At 37.0% G+C, this 23,137-nt stretch overlaps 1 protein-coding gene across 2 annotated transcripts in view; it reads right to left on the bottom strand.

Moving 5' to 3' along the window:
* Positions 1-23,137, bottom strand: part of IL1RAPL1 (interleukin 1 receptor accessory protein like 1) — a 1,407,730-nt gene that overhangs the window by 268,039 nt on the left and 1,116,554 nt on the right. The gene's annotated exons all lie outside the window — the stretch shown is intronic.

Here is a 23,137-nt window from a genome sequence, read left to right as displayed (position 1 = left end):
GGTAGGAATGTCCATGTTGGAAGCAAATGAACTCAGGACAGGAAAATCTAGCTTTGTCTATGTACCCACCTTTAGAGAAGATCTAGAATTTTTCATACGGTTTTGAGGTGAAAGATGTACAAGTCAGGAGAGTGTACAAATTTGTGTCCGGGTCATACTTTAGATGTGGTGATGGAGAATGTATTTTGACCTGAATACATGAATACTCATGGAGTAACTCAAGTAGCAAGAATACACCATGTTGGGTTCTAGTTTCACTGCACAGTTATAGTCCCATGGAAAGACGAATTTACCCACCCATGGAAAGTTCCCTACTAGGGAAAATGAATAAATTGGATGAGAAGAGTCATACCCCAAAGGCTGACATGGAGTATTTCTACCACCGGGAAGGCAGCAATTTATCATCCATTTGTAGCATTGCAGCCATCACATTAGACCACACTATATTCTTTGTCTGGGGCCCACTTTTACCTCATATAAAATGTTTTTGACAACTGCAGCATCTTCATTCAAAAGAGAGGGTTAAGTTCTAAAAGGCCGTATTTCATGTTTACTTATACAGGAGTATGCCAGGCAGAAAGATGATGTACTAGGTTTCATTTGACAAGAAAATTTGGGAGAAGTCAGAAAACCATGGCATATTTGAGAAATATCAAGTCATGAAGTTATTGGGAGAGTAGAAGGAGTATGAGAAAAGAATCTGAGAAAGGAATACTGCTTGAACATTCTATATTCAAGAGACCAAGTGTGGAAAGAAAGTCCTTGGAATGCAGACACAAGCTGATTAATGCAGTGCTACTCTTCATTTGGATTTTATCAGCATAGTTGCCTGCTTCAGTTTTACTCCCAAAAGCCTCCTCAAAGAACCATGTTATTTTGACACATGTGATAGTTTGGGCCAAATGGGGAATAAGGCTCAAAATCATGGCTGCCAGTTAGCTAAATCCCAGTGAACTATTGATTTCCTCCAAAGAGACCTCAAGTGAATCTGTTCTCCTTCTGAACAACACTGTGGTTATTACTCATAAATCAGTAAATAAACCTTAATTCTCAATGACCTCTAAATTTGTCTAGAAGTTGACCAGACACTGTAGCTTAAATATATATATATATATGTATATATATATACCTTTATAAAGGTAAAACTATAGTTTTATATCAAGATCTAATTACAGCAAAAACTAATATTTTATCAGGCAAAAAGTGGAGTCTAGAGTATTTACCCTTTCTTTTTCATATGGTTAGAGAATACAGACCATATATGGTTAGAGACAAACCATAAGTAAAATGTCTGGGAAGGATATCTGCTAGTCTACAGGGCACTGTTGAACGTCCTCTGTCGCAGAAATGGAAAATAATTACAGGCTAGTCACTGGATGGGAAGTCAAGGCAAATATTTACAAAAATAAACATTAAATGTATTAATTTAGGTATGGGGAGATGCTATAATTTGGGGTGAAGGAGAGGCAGATAAAGGAGTTCAGTTATTCTATGTAGTTGGGATGCTCCAGAATTTATGTCCTCCCCTTTCCCTCCCTAATATGAATTCTTGAGTCTCCTACGGAGTTTCTCCTTCTTGTTTCTTATCTTCAAGTTCTTTCCTAATGAACTGGGGGGATGAATAAATAAGAGGAGTGAATTGAAAGTAAATGTATTAATAGAGAATAGAGAATCTTCATATACTTCAAGTTCAATATAGAGAGGATCTGCCTTACTGGATCCACAATGTTATTGCTGAGGGCCATTGTGAGATGTCCCCTCAGAAGATTTCACAGCCACTCTTATGTGCCATACCCAAGATCCACATATGAGTCCATCCAAACCTTAGTCACACATGTGCAACATAAATAGCACTGTTTAAGGTCATTACATTTTAGAAATGCTTATTATGCAACAATACATAACCAGGAACAACCGATTTCACTGTTTCAATGCTGTTTTCTCATCAGAAATTAAAGACCAGAAATTATGTCAGAGGTTTTGCGACGTTAATGGAATAAAACTTGTAAAGCACTTAGCACATGAACTCAAATAGTAGACTTAACAGTGTGTGAACATGGTTCTAATATACAGAATTTTGTTTCTAATATTGGAAATTCAAAAGTGTTCAGATTAATCAAAGTAATACTATAAATACTGTATAGAACTCAGTGTGGTATGTGCCAGCCCAGAGGTTAAAATTTTGAAGTGAAACATTTGAACAGTTATCGGGAGAGATAAATGTCTTACAGTAAGCCACTAAATTTAAACAAGTCATGCTGAATGAGTTATCACAAAGTCCTTGATTTCTCAGATATAATTCTGGAGTGGGGGAGAATAAAAATATTTTTTATTTTCTGTATTGTTTATAAATTCATCATAGTTCAAATGGTATAGAATAGCATCTTTATATGTGTATCAGACTCACTGCACTTGCCACTAAAGTTTTAGTGTCATCCGCTCATCAAGAGTCCTCAGAGTTATTTTTGTTTTTGCTTTTTCTCAGTTTAATGTTCATTTATTATTTAGTTTTTGCCTAACAATAGCATCCTAGCTTTTATTTTGGTGGAATCTGCCACACCTGGCAATGCTCAGGGCTTACTCCTTTTTCTGTGCTCCAGGATCACTCCTGTTGGTGCTCAGGGGACCTCACAGGGTACCAGGAATGAAATGGGTACCATAAGCTTGAAAAGCATGCAAAACAAGTGCTTTATCTACTGTATAGCATCTCAGGCCCCATAAGAACTGTTATTGACTGGAAATGTATACAAACAATAGTCTACTCATATTTATTTTTTTCTAAATGTACTTACCATATGAGTCTGCCTTCATTTCTCTTTTTCTTGTTCCTATGGCATAATAAAGGCTTGCTTTTTATATCAATTTATAGATTTTTTAAAAATCACCTACACACTCAGTTTTTGAAAGCACACTTGCTAATTGCTTGTAAAGACCTTCTCCAAAATCCTTTGGTGTCAGCAGCTGAAATTCCCAGTCAGCTCTTTGTTTCTTTCAGATGAGTATGTGAGAAAGAAATTTAGCACCAAGGGAAAGGTATAGGCAGTTAAGGAAATGCTATTTAGCAAGACGTACTGTCTGTGAGTCAAGATTAATCTGGTTTTTCTCTTCTGAAGAAGCTGTCTCACATTTTAATGACCTCATGGCATCCCAAAGCTGGGTAGTATCCCAGGTAACCAGAGGAAGACTTGCAAGATCATCCAAAAAAATGTGTCAGGGGACTCTGCCATTGTTAATTCACTTTCACTAAATCCTCTAAGTGTTAATTTACCCAAAAGGGTTCTTTCCTCCTCATTTAAATAAAACATAGTGAGAAGATGCCCCCTTTCCAATTCACAATTATGACCATTGGAAGGACGCATCTGGCACTATGTAGTTCATACACAAAGTATGTTGAAAGTAAACATCCCTCCCTGATGGATAAGCCACAAAGGATTTCTATGGGTGGGAGGTGGAGGAGGAGGAGTAAAACTTCTTAAAGCTTATTTTCTTCTTCACTGTGAACAAGGATAAATTCTTAAATAGTCCTTTAAAAAAAAAGCAAAAGCAGACTCCTACAAAACCCCATTATTATGAGAAATTTTCTTTTGTCTCAAAGTAACCACATATCTCATGGCCAAATTATAGAGCAGTGACAACAGTTATTTAGTTCTGAATAACACAGCGCTGCACTGGGAACCCAAAACTGGAGAGAAAGCAGTCATTGTCAGTGACTGTGCACCTTCATCAGACGTCTAAAATTCTCATTGCAATGAAGGCATCATTTTGGTTTAACCTCAAAATGTCAACCTGGCTTTGAATTCTCCCCTCCCCGCCCCCCCCCCCCATGGTCTTTCTGGTCAATGGAAATTTTTCACTTCTTTTTATTTTTTTTATAGGGAACCTAAACAAAAACTCTTTAAATCCTCTTTCTGCACGTATTTGATATCAGGATCTTGATCCTTTTCTTGTACTTATAAAACACCACTTATATACTCGGCACTACATAAAAATTACTAGAACAAGATGAGATGGGACTGAGCTCATCGTGCCGAAATCTTTAGGTTCAGTTCCAGATTTGCAAGCATTCTACAGTCTAAGGAGAAAGTTTGTCATTTTCTACATTTTAATTTAGAAGCTGAATCAAACAGTGTCTAGAAAAGCATCCTCAAATCTAATATTATCCTCAAACATCTTGCAATGTCTTTGTTTCTATTTGTGGCAATGTTTCAATATTTTGTTCATTTATACCAATGTATGATTATGACTACAATGTATGATTGTGACTACAAATGTAAGTAGATTAGAGAGTCTTACTCTAGTAAAGAAGAGAGTACATTGGGGGGACTTTATTTGTTGGCATTTTGGTTTGGAAGCCACACACAGCAGTGCTCAGAGATTCCTAGTGGCTCTGTGCTCAGGGGCCACTCTTAGCAGAGTCCAGGGATCAAGCTAGAGTTGACTACATGCAAGGCATGCACCTTAGCTGCTGTACTATCTCTTGGCCCAACAAAATACATTTTGATTATTAATACCGGATGAAGTGCTGAAGAGTCAAAAAATGACTGACACATATTTTCTAATTTGAAACATTTCACTGATTATACTGAAAATAAATATTGCCATCTAAATTTTAGGAGACAGTTTTACATATAGGTACGGATTAATGTCAAGACATATACAAACATTCATGTCTATGTAAACACACACACATGTCCATAGAAACAATACATTCTACCTGGATAAATCAGAGGACTTTTTTTGTGGGCCTGTAGTGGCGTATCTAGTTGGCCCCCTGGGGTGAGACCACTGGCTAGAAAATTGTACAAAAAACCTTAGCAAAATCTGGGGGGAGGATACAGGGGAGGTGTCTTAAGCAGCCTTTCTGATTTAAGAGCAATCCAGGTGAGGAAGAAAGAGCTGTTGACACTTATTCTACTGGGCCACAATTGGAGGTGATGCCCAGGATTTACTCCTGGCTATCCACTCACTTGTTGACTTAAGTATCCCATATGGGGTATCCCAATGCCATATCGGATACCAGTGATTGAACCTAGGTTGGTCACATGCAAGACAAGCACCCTACACGTAGTATCCTCCGGCTCCAATGTGTTTGATTTGTAAACCTACTGCAACCCCAAGCAGTGTGTCATTTGATCATATCAATATTTTCATGTAACTGTTACTGTCACTGTCCTCCCGTTGCTCATCAATTTGCTGGAGCGGGAACCAGTAACATCTCCATTGTGAGACTCGTTGTTACTGGTTTTGTCATGTTGAATACGCCATGGGTAGCTTGCCAGGCTTTGCCGTGCGGGCAGGATACTCTCGGTAGCTGATAGGATTCAACTTATCAATTAAAATAGTAGCAGTGAACTTGATTATATCTGAATTGCCACTCCAGCAAACCACAAATATAGTGAGGTTTTTTAATAGATTAAGGCAAACCCCATGAGAAGATTAAAATCAGTTAACTATAAGCTATTTTAATAGAATTAATCGCTAGGCCCTACTTAAATATATATTAAGAAATATACTATGTCAATAAACTTGCAAATTTTATACCAAATTAACTAAGCTCTTACCTCATACAAATATTAATTAGTTATTTATTTTTCTGGGTTTTTTTTGCAGCTATACCTAGAGATGCTCAGGGGCTACTCCTTGACCTGCATTCAGGAATTAACCCAGAAGTCCTTGGGGGTCCATATGGGATGCCAGGGATCGAACCCTAACCGGATGCATGCAAGACAAATACCCTACGCACTGTCATATTGCTCTGGCCCCATAAAAAGTAATTTTTAAGAATTCAACTGAGTGCTGGAAAGATAGCACAGAGAATATGGGGCTTGCCTTGTCCTTGTGTGGCCCCTCTCCAAAATGCAACTGTAAAGACTACTTTAAACTGGTATGTGATGTGATGTAGGCTAATAGAAGTCATTTAATGTCCAACCAATCACAGAATTAAATACAAGCATGTACCTTCCTATTAAAAATGTGGCTACCTATCTTAACTGAGCCCATAAAATTTAGATACCTTTTTGTTTTTTTTTTTTATTTTTCTGGCTTTGTTTTGTTTTGTGCCAGCGAAACTCAGTGCTTACTCCTAACTCTGTGCTCAGGGATAATTTTTTACTCTTTAAGTCGAGTTGGGGATACACACACATGTAGTGTTGGGGATTGAACTTATATTCAAGATTTGGAGGGAAAATCCTCCCAAACATGCTCAGGAAGACTTCCATCCACTTCCAGCAATTCTCCATCCGTGAGGTTGGTTGTTTATAATAGTTACTTTTAATGTTTGATCAGATTGGATTGAATGGGGATCTTGCTTATTTCAAGAAAGTTGTAAATAGAACCTTGACATACTTGTAGATTTACAAGGACTTTAAAACTATACTTCCTTTGATGAGTTACACGTGAGATATTTAAATATAAATTTGCATTACCTGTTGTAAGTGATTTATTAGACCTCTCATCTGAGCCACACAGAGAAATGAAAAGTAGTATGTTTAAAGATGGTTTTGGCCATCACATTTTGAAAACTATGATACTTCCAAATGAGATCATTCCTATTTTACAGATATTTAAATACTAAAAATTTAAATTTTAATTTAGCAATTAATCAAATGAAAAATAATGAATTTTAGAAAGCTCAGTGCCATTATATTGACAATTTAAGTCATCTTAGTCAAGGGAAAAGTGTAATGTATTTATTATTACTATGAAAATATTTAAGTAGGGCATAGTGATTAATTCCATTAAAATAGGGTATTGTTAACTGATTTTAATCTTCTCATGAGGTTTGCCTTAATCTATAAAAAAAAACTCACAATATTTGTGGTTTGCCGGAGTGACAATTCAGACATAATTGAATTCACTGCTACTATTTTAATTGATATATTGAATCCTATCATCATTGCCCTTAAGTATGAGCTTTCTGGAGCCAGAGAGATAGTACAGGAGGTAAAATGCTTGCCTTTTAAGACCCAGGCATCACATATGATGCTTCAAGTTCTACAAGGAGTAATACCTGAACATAGAGTCAGGATTAAGTACTGACCAGTGTCAAATGTGGCCCCAAAGCCAAAATTAAATAAATAAATATGAACTTTCTGTGTGTTTTGTTTGTGTTTGTTTATTTAAATTTTTTGTATTAGGATATGCAAAAAAACTTGTCCTATAGTAATCATTTATGAAAGTAGAAATACTCTGGCTAAAATGATTAGTATATTCAGTGACAAAAATAAGTTCTTTTAAAAATAAATATGTACATAAACCTACAGTTACCTTATATTCTAAGGAATGATAGAAATATTATTATAAAATACTACTAGCTATAGTTATAAAGTTATAAATGAAAAGGAATGAATTTATTAAGAAATGTATAGTCTACATTCACAAAATTACAATTTAACATGAGAATATTTTAAGTCAGAAAAGTAGAGAAAGCATATGTTCTGGGCAAAATGTTAATATGGTTTAACTGTCAATTGCTTCTCAATTAATCAAAATATTTTAAATACATCTCAACAAAACTTTTGGGGTATTTTAAACTCCTTTCAAAATAGGGTGAATTTAGCATGCAGGAATAGACAAGAAAGTTTTGTCAGTATTGAAGTAGCAATTTTTTAATTTGTTTTTTGGGTCACACCTGGCGTTGCACAGGGGTTACTGCTGGCTCATGCACTCAGGAATCACTCCTGGCGGTGCTCGGGAGACCGTATGGGAAGCTGGGAATCGAACCCGGGTTGGCCGCGTGCAAAGCAAATGCTCTACCCGCTGTGCTTCAGCCCGGAAGTGGTAAATTTTAAAATTTATATCAAGGCTATAATAATTAAGAGTATTCATGATGTGATATTGATGCAAGAATATAGGTGCCTTTGAGCTCATTGAACATCCTCAATATTTTACCTCTGAATTCTTTATCAGAGAGTTTGTATATGTGGGTATTCCCTGTTGAGGCTTCCTGGCTCTTTTCTTCATCAGCTGGATAAAGAAACTATGGCACATATACACAGTGGCATACTATGCGGCTGTTAGAAAAATGAAGTCATGAAATTTGCTTATAAATGGATGAGAGTATCATGCTAATTGAAATGAGTCACAAAGAGAAGGAAGATATAAAATGACAGCATTCATTTGTGATATACATACATACATATATGTGTGTATATATATATACTAGTCTTCTTATATATATACACATACATATATATAAGAAGACTAGTATCAAAGGCCAGGGAAAACAGACAGGGGTTAGGAGGACTGTCAATGATTGGAATCTACCACAAGTGTGTGGGGTGGAGGTTAAGTAAGATAGAGACGAGACCAAGAGACCAGTGTGACAATAATATCTGGGATTGATCACACTGGACAAGATCTGAGGGTTAAAAGTACGTAAAGGGATATTCTTTAAAACCTTTCAGTATAAGTATTGTAAACTACAATGCCGAGAGAGAGAGAGAGAGAGAGAGAGAGAGAGAGAGAGAGAGAGAGAGAGAGAGAGGAGAGAGAAGTAAAACATCTGCCATAGAGGCAGGCAGGGGTGGGGGGTGGGGTATAATGGGAGGGACACTGGGAACACTAGTGCTGGGAAATGTACACTGGTGGAGGTATGGGTGTTGGAATACTGTATGACTGAAATCCAATCATGAACAGCTTGTAAGGGTCTATCTCACAGTGATTCAATAAAAAATTTTAAAAAAAATATATAAAGTAAAGTTATCCTTTAAAAATCAAGTAAAGAAAATGGGGAAAACATAAAATTAAAAAAAAAACACAATACAGGTGTCTAGAATAAAGTCTAGGACAGGCCAAGTATAGGGTAAAGACTTCTTTTTTTTTTAATTTATTTTTTAATTGAGTCACCGTGAGAACAGTTACAGGACTTTTAGGATCAAGTCTCAGCCATACTATGATCAAATACCCATCCCTTCACCAGTGCACATGATCCACCACCAAGAATCCCAGCATATCCCCCTCCAACTCTCCCCCTCTGCCTGTGTGGCAGATGATTTTCACTTTATTCTCTCCTTATAGGTAAAGAGTTCTTACACACCAGAGATAACATCTAGTATCACTCAAAAAGTTGCTTGGTTTTTTTTTTTTTTTTTTTTTTTTGCTTTTGGGTCACACCTGGCGATGCACAGGGGTTACTCCTGGTTTTGCACTCAGGAATTACTCCTGGCGGTTCTCAAGGCACCATATGGGATGCTGGGAATCGATCCCGGTCGGCTGCGTGCAAGGCAAATGCCCTACCTGCTGTGCTATTGCTCCAGCCCCAAACACTGAAAAAGTTTTATGGTTTAAATATGGGTTTGAAAAAAATGTGTCACTCACTTGGGAAAAAAAGAAAAAAAACTACAGAAAAAAGATACCTTGTAATAAAAATTCTTAAACATTAAGGTTAATTTTTAAGCCACTGAAGAAAATAGAGGTTGTGATTTTTCTCAAAGTAATGTAAAAACAGCTTTTTAAAACAGGCATACAAGACAGAGTTTATCTAAAAAATTATCTTCAGTAAACTTTAAAGGTAAAAGAAAAATGTAATTGCTGGGGCCAGAGAGAGCACAGGTGTTTGCATCTCATGTGGCCAGCTTTGATTCAAATCCCAGAACCACATAAGATTCCCTGAGCCCCGCCAGGAGGGATCCCTGAGCAAAGAGCCAGAAACAAGCCCTGAACACGACATGTGTGGCTCAAAAATAAAGAGCAAATGCAAATGTAACTGGTATCTTCATTGACATATATAAACATTTATACTGATCAATAAGAAATGAATTAACACGACAAAAGAAAATAGACAAAAACAGCAATTTACAAATTCAAACCGAATAATATGAATTATTTATATATCCCATCATAACTGGGTGCTTTTATCCAGAACAAATCTACTAAGTTCAAAAGATATCTGCATCCCATCCCCCATTCACTGCTATAGAACTTATAATACCCAAGACATAGAAACAGTCAAAATGTTCATGTAATGCTTTACTCAAATTTCATTAAAAGTATAATAATAAAACCTTTCAAGGCCCCACATGATCTCTATCCTCAGCCTGCCCTTTCCTTTCTAATCTCATTTCCTCTTCCTCTTGCCCTTGTGTACTCGGCTTTAGACCTAAACAGCCTTGCTGCTCTTCATACGCACTGGGCACAAGCCTAATTCCAGTCTTTACCTTTGTTTTTGGCCTTTTCTTCCCCCAGATATCTGGAGCCCATCCCGTCATTTATAAAAAGCTTTAGTCAAAAGTCACTCTCTTTGTGGGGTTTTTGATTTATAATATAAAAATGCCAACTGTCTATCACACATTCAAGTCTCCTTATTTAGACATATTTTACATTGGTACTTACCTATAGAGAATATCCCTTATATACTGTCTCTATCACAAAATTGTAAATACCTAAAGGGAAATATTTTTGACTATTTTTATTAGCAGTACCAAAAGATTATTTTATCTGCAGCAACTAATAAATACTGTCACGTGGTAGGGGTTCTATAACTTTTGAATTAAAGCCTGTTGCAATTATGGAGTACAACACACATACTGAATAGAACATAAAGCTTGTTTGTGGGAGGGTAACGACCTCGCATGTTTGAAAAAGACGTTAAAAGTACAACCACATGCCCGAGTTCTAAAATGGAGAATGTACAAGTGCTAAGATATAGGGAAAGGAAAATTCATCTGAGTCTACCTCAATAGAATAACAAAATAAAGTTTCATGGAGGAGGAGGTAACCCAAGAACTAAAGCTGGTTCTTTTGTTTTGCTTTCATCCTCTGTTGGGTCCTTGTGTCCTTATATTCAGTGTTGCGTTAAATTCCAAGGATGCCTGTTTTACCCCCCAAGGAGATCTGTAAAGAATTTATGTATGGGAAACTGGAAAACGCACTGGCCATCAAATCACTTGGCTACGGTTTGTATTTCAAGTTCAAAGCAGAATCATGGGGCTGTCCTAGATTGCCTATGGCTGTCATATTAGACCCGACCTACCCCTTTCCTATCTATCTATCTATCTATCTATCTATCTATCTATCTATCTATCTATCTATCTATCTACCTATCTATCATCTATCTACACACAGGGTGACACTTACATACACATAATCGGTATTTGGTTTTGTGGACACACTCAGAAGTGTTCAAGACTCATTCCTGGCTCTCCACTTAGTACTTGTGGTACTCAGGGGACCATATGGGGTGCATGGGACTAACCTGGATCAGTTGCATTCAAAGACACGTGCCTTACTTTCTGTACTATCTCTCCAGTGTTTGTGCAATCATATCTCATTAGCTGTTTCTCTGTTTTAAAGTGCAGTTGGCTTCATACTTAAAAGCTGTTTGGGGAACATATTTTTATATCAGTGTTTACTTCCAGGAAAAGTTAGGGCAATTTTGTCTCAAGGATACAGAAATCAGAGGAGTGAGATAAGATACTGCATGCTCTTTTTAACCTGATTGTTCTAGGACTATAAAATAGTATAACCGTATACATCTTTTTCGTCTAAACATCCCCACTCTGTTAGTAGCTGGAGGGTACTGAGAGGACACTAAGAGATTCTCAGGTCTCACTTAAGGGGATAAGAGTTCTTAGCTCATTTATCAGAATAACCTGTCTGAAAGTAACAATTGCTTTAGCTATATTAAGAAAGCAACATCACTATATTGCATTTTCATTTTCCTACCCCAACAACTTTTACTGAAGATGTAATATATATATATATTCATATATATATTTGCAAAATCTGAGAATTAATTTGGAAATGTCTGTAAGTGTTCTAAGCTTATAGATGCTCCTCAATAAATAACATGCACTCCAATCCCGTCCTAACTTCTGTTTTGGAAACCTCATACATGAAGTGGCATATGATATATTACTCTGTACACTTTGGTAGGGAGATGAGAAAAATGGGAAGAAAATAATATAGAGTTGATAGGCCTGAGACATAGCACAGCACAGATAGTGCTTGCCTTGCACACAGCTGACGTGGTTCAATCCCTGGTACCACCCATGGTCCCCTAACCCCTGCCTGTAGTGATTTTTGAGCACAGAGTCAAGCATAAGCCCTAAGCACCCAAAACCCAAAGAAGCCAAAAATGTGGTGAGGACTAAAAATCCTAAAAAATAAAGAATGTGAACTCGATGAACATAAAAAAATGGTATTAAAGGGAACTGGAGACTAAGACAAGACCAAAAGTTCTGGAAGTGCTAACATTGGTTAAAGATATGGATCTGTTTCTCATTCAGACTCACTGAATCCAAACTTTCAAAGAAAAGGCTTGAGAAACCATAGGTCGAGTTGTACTTCAGGTGATTCCTTTCATCAATAAATCTGGGATTCACTGAACTAGAACAGACTAGAACAGGGGTCAGCAACCTTTTTCTGTGAAAGACAGGATGGCATAAATATTTTAGGCTTTGTGAGCCTTATGGTCTCTGTTGCAGTCTCTTCCATTGTGGGCTAAAAATAGTTATAAACCACACAGAAACAAATGAACATAACTGTGTTACAATAAAATATACTTACAAAAAAGACTGGCAGGCTGAATTTGGTCCAGGGGGCTGTTTGTCAACTCTCAGACTAAAGCACAGGAGGCATAAAGTTTTATAATTATTTAGCTGGTAACATCGGGTACTACTGTTTCTTCAGCAAAATATTTATATAATATTGATCAGGCAAAAGACCTTCCCTGAAGTGGAGAGAATTTGTATTTTTCTTACTCCATTCTCAGTACTTAATAGTCACTGGCCTTGCCATGAGGAAATTCAAGCATGCATTTCAGAGAGACAATTGTTTCTAGAGCCCTGGTCTGTTCTTCTTTCATGTAGATTTGTAATATTGCCAGAGGTCCTGCTAGCAAGACACATTGAGCTACTTCAAGAAAAGATGCAGATCTTGTGTGTGTTTGTGTGTGTGTGTGTGTGTTAATGGACTGAATCTGGCAATAAATGGTGGAAGTAGGACTTGTAAATTTTTATGACACTTATTCTGGATAGGTATAGGTATTACTTGAGTCTTCCTTTAGTTGTCTTAACATTGTTTAATTAACTTTTATGAAGACTTAATAGCTGCCCTTTGTTCACTAAGATTTCTCTACTATCCTCTACCAATTATTAGCTGTTATCTCAAGGACAAATTTCAATGGGTGGCATGGGTCTGCTGCGAAATAAACAACCTTACATTTTAATCAGTTCTCTTTATAATTAGGTTCTTGAATTTTACCACTGCACAATAGAACACATTGGAGAGAATTCTGTTCAATCCAGGAAACTCATATTCATCTCCATATGACTGAGAAAAGCATGAAATAAAATGCTCAGCTCTTCAGTCAGACTACTGACTATTAGGCTATGAATTTGGCTACTTGGAACACATTTAATTCATAGCACTGTAGCACTGTCATCCCATTGTTCATTAATTTGCTCGAGTAGGCACCACTAACATCTCCGTTGTGAGACTTGTTGTGACTGTTTTGGGCATATCAAATACAGCACGAGTAGCTTGTCAGGCTCTGCCATTTGGGCGGGATACTCTCGGTAGCTTGTCAGGCTCTTTGAGAGGGATGGAGGAATCAAACCCTAGTCAGAGGCCTGCAAGGCATATGCCCTACCCACTGTGCTATCGCTCCAGTCCAAGTAACAACTTTCTCATTAAATTGACTTTAGCCTCTGAACTCTGGGCTCACATATGTTTATTGTGAAGATTGGTGCTTGTCAGCATATTTCTTACCTGCTACTGGGCTCTCACAGTCATTTCAAGAAAGCTTGGAACCCTTTCAAGTCTGGATATAAGATTTAGCCTTATAAATTTTCATGTTTATCTTATACTTAACATTTGTGAAAGATATTTGAAAAAGTTAGTACTTAAGAATCCATCCAATTGGGGATGAAGCAATAGCACAGCGGGTAGGGTGTTTGCCTTGCATGCAGCCAACCCCTTTTCGAATCCCAGCTTCCCATATGGTCCCCCGAGCACCGCCAGGAGTAATTCCTGAGTGCATGAGCCAGGAGTAACCCCTGTGTATCGCTGGGTATGAGCCAAAAAAAAACTAAAAAAAAAAAGAATCCATCCAATTAAAATTTTCTGTTATGGGCCTGGAGCAATAGCACAGCGGGTAGGACGTTTGCCTTGCATGCGGCTGACCCGGGTTCGAATCCCAGCATCCCATATGGTCCCCCAAGCACTGCTAGGAGTAATTCCTGAGTGCATGAGCCAGGAGTAACCCCTGTGCATCGCTGGGTGTGGTCCAAAAACCAAAAATAAATAAATAAATAAATAAATAAAAATTTCTGTTAGATGAACTAGTGCCGTTAGTTGTCTGACCCAAGTCCAGAAAATGTTACTGAAATAATTATAAACACAGGTTCCTGGAATCAACCTGAGTGTGTTTGGGTATTTGTGTGGGGGGTGTTATCATGGATTCCCGTTTTGCTCAGGAGGCACAATCTACGTTCCCAATCTGCTTCCTCCTATACTGAATTTCCTAACTCACCATCCAGATCCCTAGAAAAGGACAGAGAGGTATTGAACCCCAGCACCTAAGGCTAATAATTCCTTCTGTCCTATTCCCTTTTTCAGGCAATCCTCAAAGAAACTTGCTTCTCTCAACATTATAGACATCTGAGTGGACAGAGAAACTAGTGAATGATCTCTGCTCTTAATTCTAGAACATCCCACGGGTTCACCTGAGGTCTGCCCCAACCTCTGTGTTTTCACAATTGTGTCTCCCTCCTTCCTTACTGGTTTTCCTGGAAATATTCTGGAATAAAACTCCTCCCCACCAATTTCCATCTCAGAATCTCTTTTCCTAAAGTTTTCAGTTTATCAAACATATTGGTGACTCAGGTGAAAGTTTCTGTGGTCTCAAATTCTCAGCTGTTGTGTAATATAGCATTACCCACACAATATATGGTAACTGTACGTTTACCTATTATTTGACTGAATGGTAAAATGCTTGAGAGTGTGACTGGCTAGATCTTAATTACTTGCCTACGTAGTGGGTACTGCATGGGGGTGTCAGAGTAATTCAATAAAAGCTATTGAATTAATTGAACCAAAGAAACAAAAACTCACAGAGACAAGTCTCTGGTCATGAAGCATGATCTGGGAGGGAGATTTTGTTGAGATAGGACTGGAGTGATAGCACAGCGGGTAGGGCATTTAGTTTGCCTTGTATGCGGCTGACCCGGGTTCCATTCCTCTGTCCCTCTCAGAGAGCCTGGAAGGCTACAGAGAATATCCCGTCCACATGGCAGAGCCTGGCAAGCTACCCTTGGTGGCTTACTCAATATGCCAAAAACAGTAACAACAAGTCTCACAATGGAGACATTACTGGTGCCCGCTCGAGCAAATCGATGAGCAACAGGATGACAGTGCTTGACAGTGCTCCAATAGTGCTAATTTATGGCGGACTGCTTTCAAGGGAAGGGTACATAAGAACTTAGGTAGTATCGGGTGAGAATGCTGGGCCAACATATGAATTTTACAATGTTGATTTAATTTGATTCCACCAGGCAGTGCTGGAGTATGATTGAAACAAAGAGATAGTACCACCTTGAGATAATGGAGCCTATCCTTTATAAGCTGGTGGTAAACAGCCACTGGTTGTGGTATACTTTGAGTACATGAGCTCCTCTAGAGACAAAGAAACTTCATACTAACCTGGTACCACAGTTTCTTATCTGGACCCATCGGAATCAGCATCATTGGAAATGTGTTACAGTCTGGGGTGCCATCCTCAACCTGCTAGGTCAAAAACGTTGAGAACCCCAGGTGTTCTGCCTGAAAAAGACCTATGTGATTCAAAACTAAACTTTTGGAGAGCCAGTAGTAAGTTCTCCAGAGAAGGGTGTGGTGGTGGTAGTGATCTCTGAGTTGTAACTCAATAATCACAGCAGATGGAGGATAGGAGCACTGCAGGTTAAGGCTAAGAGCATGTAGGTGGAGTATGGACAGCATTCATTACAGGTGACTATCAGGTAATTTTAAGCAGCCAAAAGAAGTCATTCACATAAATAATTTAAGTTCACCAAGCAGGATGGCTTAAGATGTGAATCAAATTGGAACACTGAAAACCAGAAAGACCTAATACCATTTGGGTACACAAGTAGTCAGTGTCTGGAAAAGGAGCAAGATTAGAGATTATGGTAAGAAATCCTTATCACTGTACTTTTTTTTATAAGCAAGGGCAAGTTTGTGGATGATAGTATGATGGCAGACTGATTAGTGAGTACGAGGTCAAGTTCTGATCACAAGTGGCATGGCAAGAACAAAAGTATTTAACAGAAGCCAAGGTAACAGGATAAGCAGCAAGGGTGATTTCGCTGCTGACTCTTACATTTCCAAATATGAAGCTTCTCTTTCATCCACCTAAAGCAGGAATAATCCTATAATCTAAAGCAGCTGAACCTAAAATGGGTTTCTTGCTAGTTTTGATCATTAAGATCAGACAAAAACAAAGACAGAAAGCCCAGCCAATCACGACCATTCTTCCAAAGCAATATATCAAATGGTACATAAAATGTGCTGAGAGTTTCAGCCAACAATAAGAAACAAGCCCATATAAATGGAAAAACTGTCTCTATTATGGGGTTTCCAAAGGACTTTGCTGTAATTTAGGTTCAAAATAATAAACAGTTACAGTATACTAATTTACTGCTCTGTTTATATGAAAATGAGATTGAACAGGCTATAATTTCTAACTCGCAAACTTTCATAATATCTTATGAATTGACAAACATATTGAATAAAAGAGGAAGATAGGAGATGAAGGAGCAATTTGTAAGAGGTGGACAGTCCTGATTGTCATTCTTTTAGACTAAGAAAACAGACACCTATGCAGATGAAAACAGTCAGGCGGATCTGGTTAGTAACTGAGAAGCAAAATCTATACTTAATGGAGTCCCTATCCTATATTAAGTCAAAAAAACATGTCTTTTCTCTAGATTAATCAGCAGTGGCAGACGTGTAGCTGTTGCTCTCTGGTACTCACTGTCTCAGCATATATTTACTAACTGGCCTGTAATTACTTTTTTGGAACATTACCCAACGCTGTTTTAGAGGGAAAAAGAATTCATTATCTGTGAAACAAAATATATAGGCTTTGTTTCTGGCAGACAACTATATCCAGCTCTATCATTGGAAATGGTAGACACAAACAGAACACAACACAAGAAACAAAACCCATCAATAATTATTTTTTAGAGGAAGAGTTTCAACACTGGCTATTTTTAGTGCTTTCTGGGTTATGCATTATATAAGTGAGCCAGTAAATCACATCACTACTAGAAGTGATGGGATCTCTGCATTTTTTATTTCCACTGATGTGCAGTGACCATGAATTGCCTTCCAAATCATACCAGCATCTCCACCAGCAGCTCACAACTCGAGCAAGAATTACGATCACCTGGAGGCCTTGTTAAATCACAGCTTGCTGGTCTGGAGTGGGATTAAGGAATTTGCATTTTTTATCCATTTACAGGCCACACCCTGCCATGCTCAATGCTCAGGGGACTATATACAATACTGGGAGTTGACTATGGTTCAGTGGCAGGCAAGGCAGATGCTTTAACCTCTGTAGTATCACTCAGATCCTGAGTAATTTTCATTTTTAACAAGTGATTTTGAACGGGTTGGTACTTCTGCTACTGGTGCAGGCGTTCTGCTTTAAAAACACTTGTTCTCTCTCTCTCTCTCCCTCTCTCTCTCTCTCTTTCCCTCTCCTCTCTCTCATGTTTAGCTTCTTTTAAGCAACTGCTTCATCATCTCACTTCCCCCATTCTTTCCCTATGGAAGTTCTCTTCTCTAGACAAATTAATGCTACTTCTTAATCCATTATTAAAATTTAATGAAGCTGTATCTTCTCATATTAGTCTTTTTAAATTACTCACAATACTTGGTGCACTACTATAGCCTCATATATGCAATAATCTTAACAATTATCACAACTTTATTACAAAACATATTAAATGACTACTAGAAACATTTTTAGAGGATAAAATCTTGAATTGAATATCATTGATAATCAGTGATTTGGGGAGGGGGGTCTTTCCGGCAGGGCTGGGGAGTCAGGGGGCACTCCCAGCGTTACTGGCCAGGCTGTGCAGCTGAAAATGCTGGGCATGCAGTTTGGAGAGGGAAACCTGAAACCTTGTGTATGCGACGCTTATATTCTACAACATTGAGTCATGTCTCTGGCCCCAGTGCCCAGTGAATTTTTTTTAAATGTTCACTGTTGAGCACATTGTAGGCACTTAATATAGCAGTGTAGCACTGTCGTCCCGTTGTTCATCAATTTGCTTGAGCGGGCACCAGTAATGTCTTCATTGTAAGACTTGTTACTGTTTTTGGCACATCCAATATGCCACGGGGAGCTTGCCAGGCTCTGATGTGTGTGGGATACTCTCGGTAACTTACTGGGCTCTCCCAGAGGGACAGAGGAATCAATACTGGATCAGCAACATGCAAGGCAAATTCCCTACCCGCTGTGGTATCGCACCAGTCCAAACACTTACTATACATTTGTTAAATGAACGCTGATGGAGTCATCTAGTTCGACCTAAAACCCAAATTAGGAACTTGCCCACTAATGACAGTGAAGGCTTTAAAAAGTTTATACAATTTTATTGTTTATAAAAATTTAGTTGAATTGAAACTGCCCTTTAAAAGTTTGATGGTAGGGACTAGAGATAGTACAGTGAGTAAAACTCTTGCCTTTCATGAGGCCAACCTAGGTTTGATGCTTGACACCCCTATCCGCTCCCCCAAGCCATGCCAGGAGTGATCCCTGAGTAAGCTCTGAGTACTGCCAGGTGTGGCCCTAAAGAAAACAGAAGAAAAGTTTGATGGTTCTTGTTCATGGAATAAATTAAATGTTATGTCATTGCATGGAAGAGCTACTAAAGTTAAAATCCTGTGCTTCTTGATAGGTTTTTTCCCTTTCAGTTTCTCTTCTAGACTTCCAACCCATTCTCACAGAAGAATTTTCAGATTTTTCATCAATTTACTTATAGCACAACACACTTTGATTTTTTTTAATACTTAAAAACTGGTAATTTTATTTTAACATAGCATGCCACTGCAGAATTTACAATGACTATCCTGCCTACTACTGGAAATTTCTTCTGTCCATATAAGCTAAATATCCATAAAATATTTAGGTAGACACAACACATACCTTATAGGTTACCATCGCCTAATTCCTGACACTATTAAAATGCTTTTGTATGCAGAGTTAAATCTAATAGAGTTTTTTAATTTGAGTGCAAAATTGCACGTTTTGTCTTGATAGATCCTTTCTTAGATATGATTCCTTTCATTTGATTCACTAAAATACTTTATGTTTCTTGTTACTGCTCTCCAATGTATGAGGTTTCTTATAGTATTTCAAAAGTTTCTGTTATTTAATAGGCTAGTTATATTGGGTTTCATTCCTTAGAATCTTCTACTTTTATACATTATTGAAAGATTTATTTGTCAACTCAGTTCCTTCATAAAGTGAATGTTTTCCTAGTTTCTAATATATTGATAAAAATGGAAGAGGCTATTACAAAGTCAATTTGTGGTTCATTACAAGTCTAGATATTTTGCTATTGAAATAATAAGACAATAACAGATTTTTCACTTATTCCTAAAATCTTTTTAAATAATTTTTTCTTCCAAAATAGCATGTTAAAGAATATGTCTAGTTAAGTCTCTTAAACATAGGACTAAAATATTGATCAGTAAAAAGCCTGGAAAACATCTTCTTGCTTTTAATATTGTCACCCAAAACAAAAATATAATCTTAAAACTGATTCTTCTAGCAAGAGTGTACTTGATATAATAAACACTTGATGAAGTGAACTTTTAGATTCTTCATTAATCAAAGTCTGCATTAAATTAACCAAAAGTCATGGTTCACTAAGTACTGTAGAAATCATTAAATAGAACAATGATTTTATTTTGTGTTAAAGACTAACAATTACTTAATTTTTCTCATTTTTCTTCCCCCTCCTTTTTTTTAATAAATCACCGTGATATACAGTTACAGACTTGAAAACTTTCATGATTAGAAGGGAAAAATTACCTTAAATAAATAAAAGATCCAAACCTTCACACTAGGAGAAAAAGAGACTAATTAAATAGAATCTCAAAATATCATGGAATATCATTATGAATATAATATACCCATAACTCTAGCTAAAGGAATTTAAAAATGCTGTCAGATATGTATTTATTTTATAAGCATCATTTCATCTTTTCTTCAATATATCTCTGGAGTGTAAACAGGAATATATAATTATTTCAAATTTATATATAAGTAAATTTAGACTTGTGAGTTGGAGAAAGGGGAGATAAAATTTTCCAGTCAATTTAATTAAAAGAAATATCAAAGAATCAAATTAATGCTCATGTAAGGGAAGATGAAAACTGTAAAGATGGTGATTATCCAAATTAACCATGAATTTTATTCAATTTAACAAAGAATTTTGATTGGAATTTTCTTAAAATTTGATAAACTCATATTAAAATATACATTCAATAGCAAAGGCCAATAAATTATACTAGGAAGAAATGAATCTTTACATACCTATCAGATATCAAGATTTATTATAGATTTTTACAAAAACAAATAGTGAGGGGGTTGGAGTGATAGCACAGCGGGTAGGGCATTTGCCTTGCATGCGGCCAATCTGGGTTCAATCCCCAGCATCCCATATGGTCCCCCGAGTCCCACCAGGAGTAACTCCTAAGTGCACGATCCAGAAGTAACCCTGTGCTTTGCCTGGATGTGACCCAAAAAGCAAAACAAACATAAGTGGATCAACATGGAAAGTATCAAGCTAAGTGAAATGAGTCAGAAAGAGAGGGACAGACATAGAAAGATTGCACTCATCTGTGGAATATAAAATAACAGAGTAGGAGACTAACAGCCAAGAATAGTGGTATATAATACAAGGACGTTGGCTCCATGGCTTGGAAGCTGGCCTCACATGCTGGGGGAAAGGCAGCCCGGACAGAGTAGGGAACACCAAGTAAAATGTGGTTGGGGACCCTGCGTGAGAAGAGAGAAGCGTGCTGAAAGTAGACTGGAGACTGAACACAATGGCCGCTCAATACCCCTATCGCAAACCACAAACCCAAAAGGATAGAGAACAAAATGGATACCCTGCCACAGAGGCAGGGTGGGGTGGGGGAGACGGGATTGGAGAGTGGGAGGGATACTGGGTTCATTGGTGGTGGAGAATGGACACTGGTGGAGGGATGGGTTCTCGAACATTGTATGAGGGAAACACAAGCACGAGGATGGGTAAATTTGTAACTGTACCCTCACGGTGACTCAGTTATTAAAAAATAAAGAAAGAAAATAAATAGATAAATATTGAAAAATAGAGAGAGAGATAAGTAAAAAAAAAAGAAAAACAAAAAAACAAGAAACACACACACACACACAAAGAAACAAAGTAGTGAGCTATGAAAAAGGGAAAATGCAAATCCATAAAAGCAAATAGGTAACCTAAGATTAGATCCCTACTTATATTGAAAGTTATTAGGTGATAACGATGCGATGAAGAAAAATACATGAAGAAAAGAAAAATTGTTCAATAAAATATTCAGGGTTAGTAAATATATTTTAAAAATACCAAAAAGTTACAATTTCATCTTTTTTATAATATAATATAAATGAGCATATTTACAACCCAGTGTAATAAAGGTATTCCTTAAAAATAAATGCATAAGCAAAAATATAGATGATTTTATTGCATTAATAATAATGACAATAAAATCTATCCAGATCAAAATGAATAGTGAAGCAGAGCATAATATGATATTTGGAACTCATATACAAAGGATAGCCCAGGATATTAAAGACAGGTTTTCAATATTATTTTCCTATAATTTAATCACTACCTACTATTGGATATTTTAAGACTGCTGCTTCTGTTGCTGATTTTCAAACTTAGAGTAAATTTCTTAAAACTGAAGCATCACTTTAATAGTTGAAGGTTAGCGTATTTTGCTCATGTACTTGCAATAATGTCAGAATGCAATTATTATCAAATAAGAGTGAGATCAAAGTTGATATTATTATTTTACAATGAAATATATGATAAAATAGAGTGAAGTATTTTTACAAAATATATTACATCTAAAATCTTTTATGGTATATTGGGAACAATAACTTAAGTCAACATGGTCAAATTTCTATAGTCCTAAGATATGTTTTCTCTTTGTATCCATTCTCATGTTAGTAAAATTTATGTTAGGCACTGATTAGCATGAATTAAAAATAATACGTTGGTTAGGAAAGTGGGTAAATTGGGCAAAAGGCGTCAACAGTATGGTAAAGGATAGAATTGGGCTTTTAATGGCATTTAGTACAGTAAATAGACATGTCGATATTTAATGATACACACCTGAAGACTGTGTTACAATACAATGTTCAATAAAAATAAATAATTTACTATTTCATTGCTTATTTTATTGAAATAATATTCGTTAAACTACAACAAAATTTCACAGTAGAATTTTCATACATCTATGTGCATGCAAGACTCACCACACTCACCACCAAACTTCTAGTGCCATATCACCACCAAGAAGACCTGTCTACTCTAAACTTCTCTTTCCCCTTCTTTCCCACCATAGTTTCCACTGAATCTAGGATCTAGTTTTGAAATTGTAGCCAATTTGTTAAACATTTAAAAACATATTTGGGGCTGGAATGATAGCACAGTGGGTAGGGCGTTTGCCTTGCACTCGGCTGACCCGGGTCCTATTCCCAGCTTCCTATATGGTCCTCTGAGCACTGCCAGAAGTAATTCCTAAGTGCAGAGCCAGGAGTATCCCCTGTGCTTTTCTGGGTGTGATGACCCAAAAAGCAAAAAAAAAAATTAAAGGTAATGTGTTTACAATGGTGTTGGCATTTGTGATCTTATTTACCTCATCTCTGCATCATCAAAAGGCCTTCTATTACCCACCCTTGCACCTGTGCAATTTCTTACACACCTCATCTATTTTTATTGAATGTAGGATGCTATAAAATTTCATTTTCTCTTTATTCTATTTATACTGCAATTGGATTTAGAGCTGATGGTTGCTTTCTTATTGGTTGTAACAAATCAGCAAAACTGAATTAGCACTTTAAATTTCAGGAAACTTTTTGACTTGTTTT

This window comes from Sorex araneus, chromosome X, assembly GCF_027595985.1.
Source record: "Sorex araneus isolate mSorAra2 chromosome X, mSorAra2.pri, whole genome shotgun sequence".
NCBI lineage: Eukaryota > Metazoa > Chordata > Mammalia > Eulipotyphla > Soricidae > Sorex > Sorex araneus.
The sequence above is the reverse complement of the archived record's forward strand: the minus strand, read 5'-3'. Positions and strand labels throughout refer to the sequence as shown.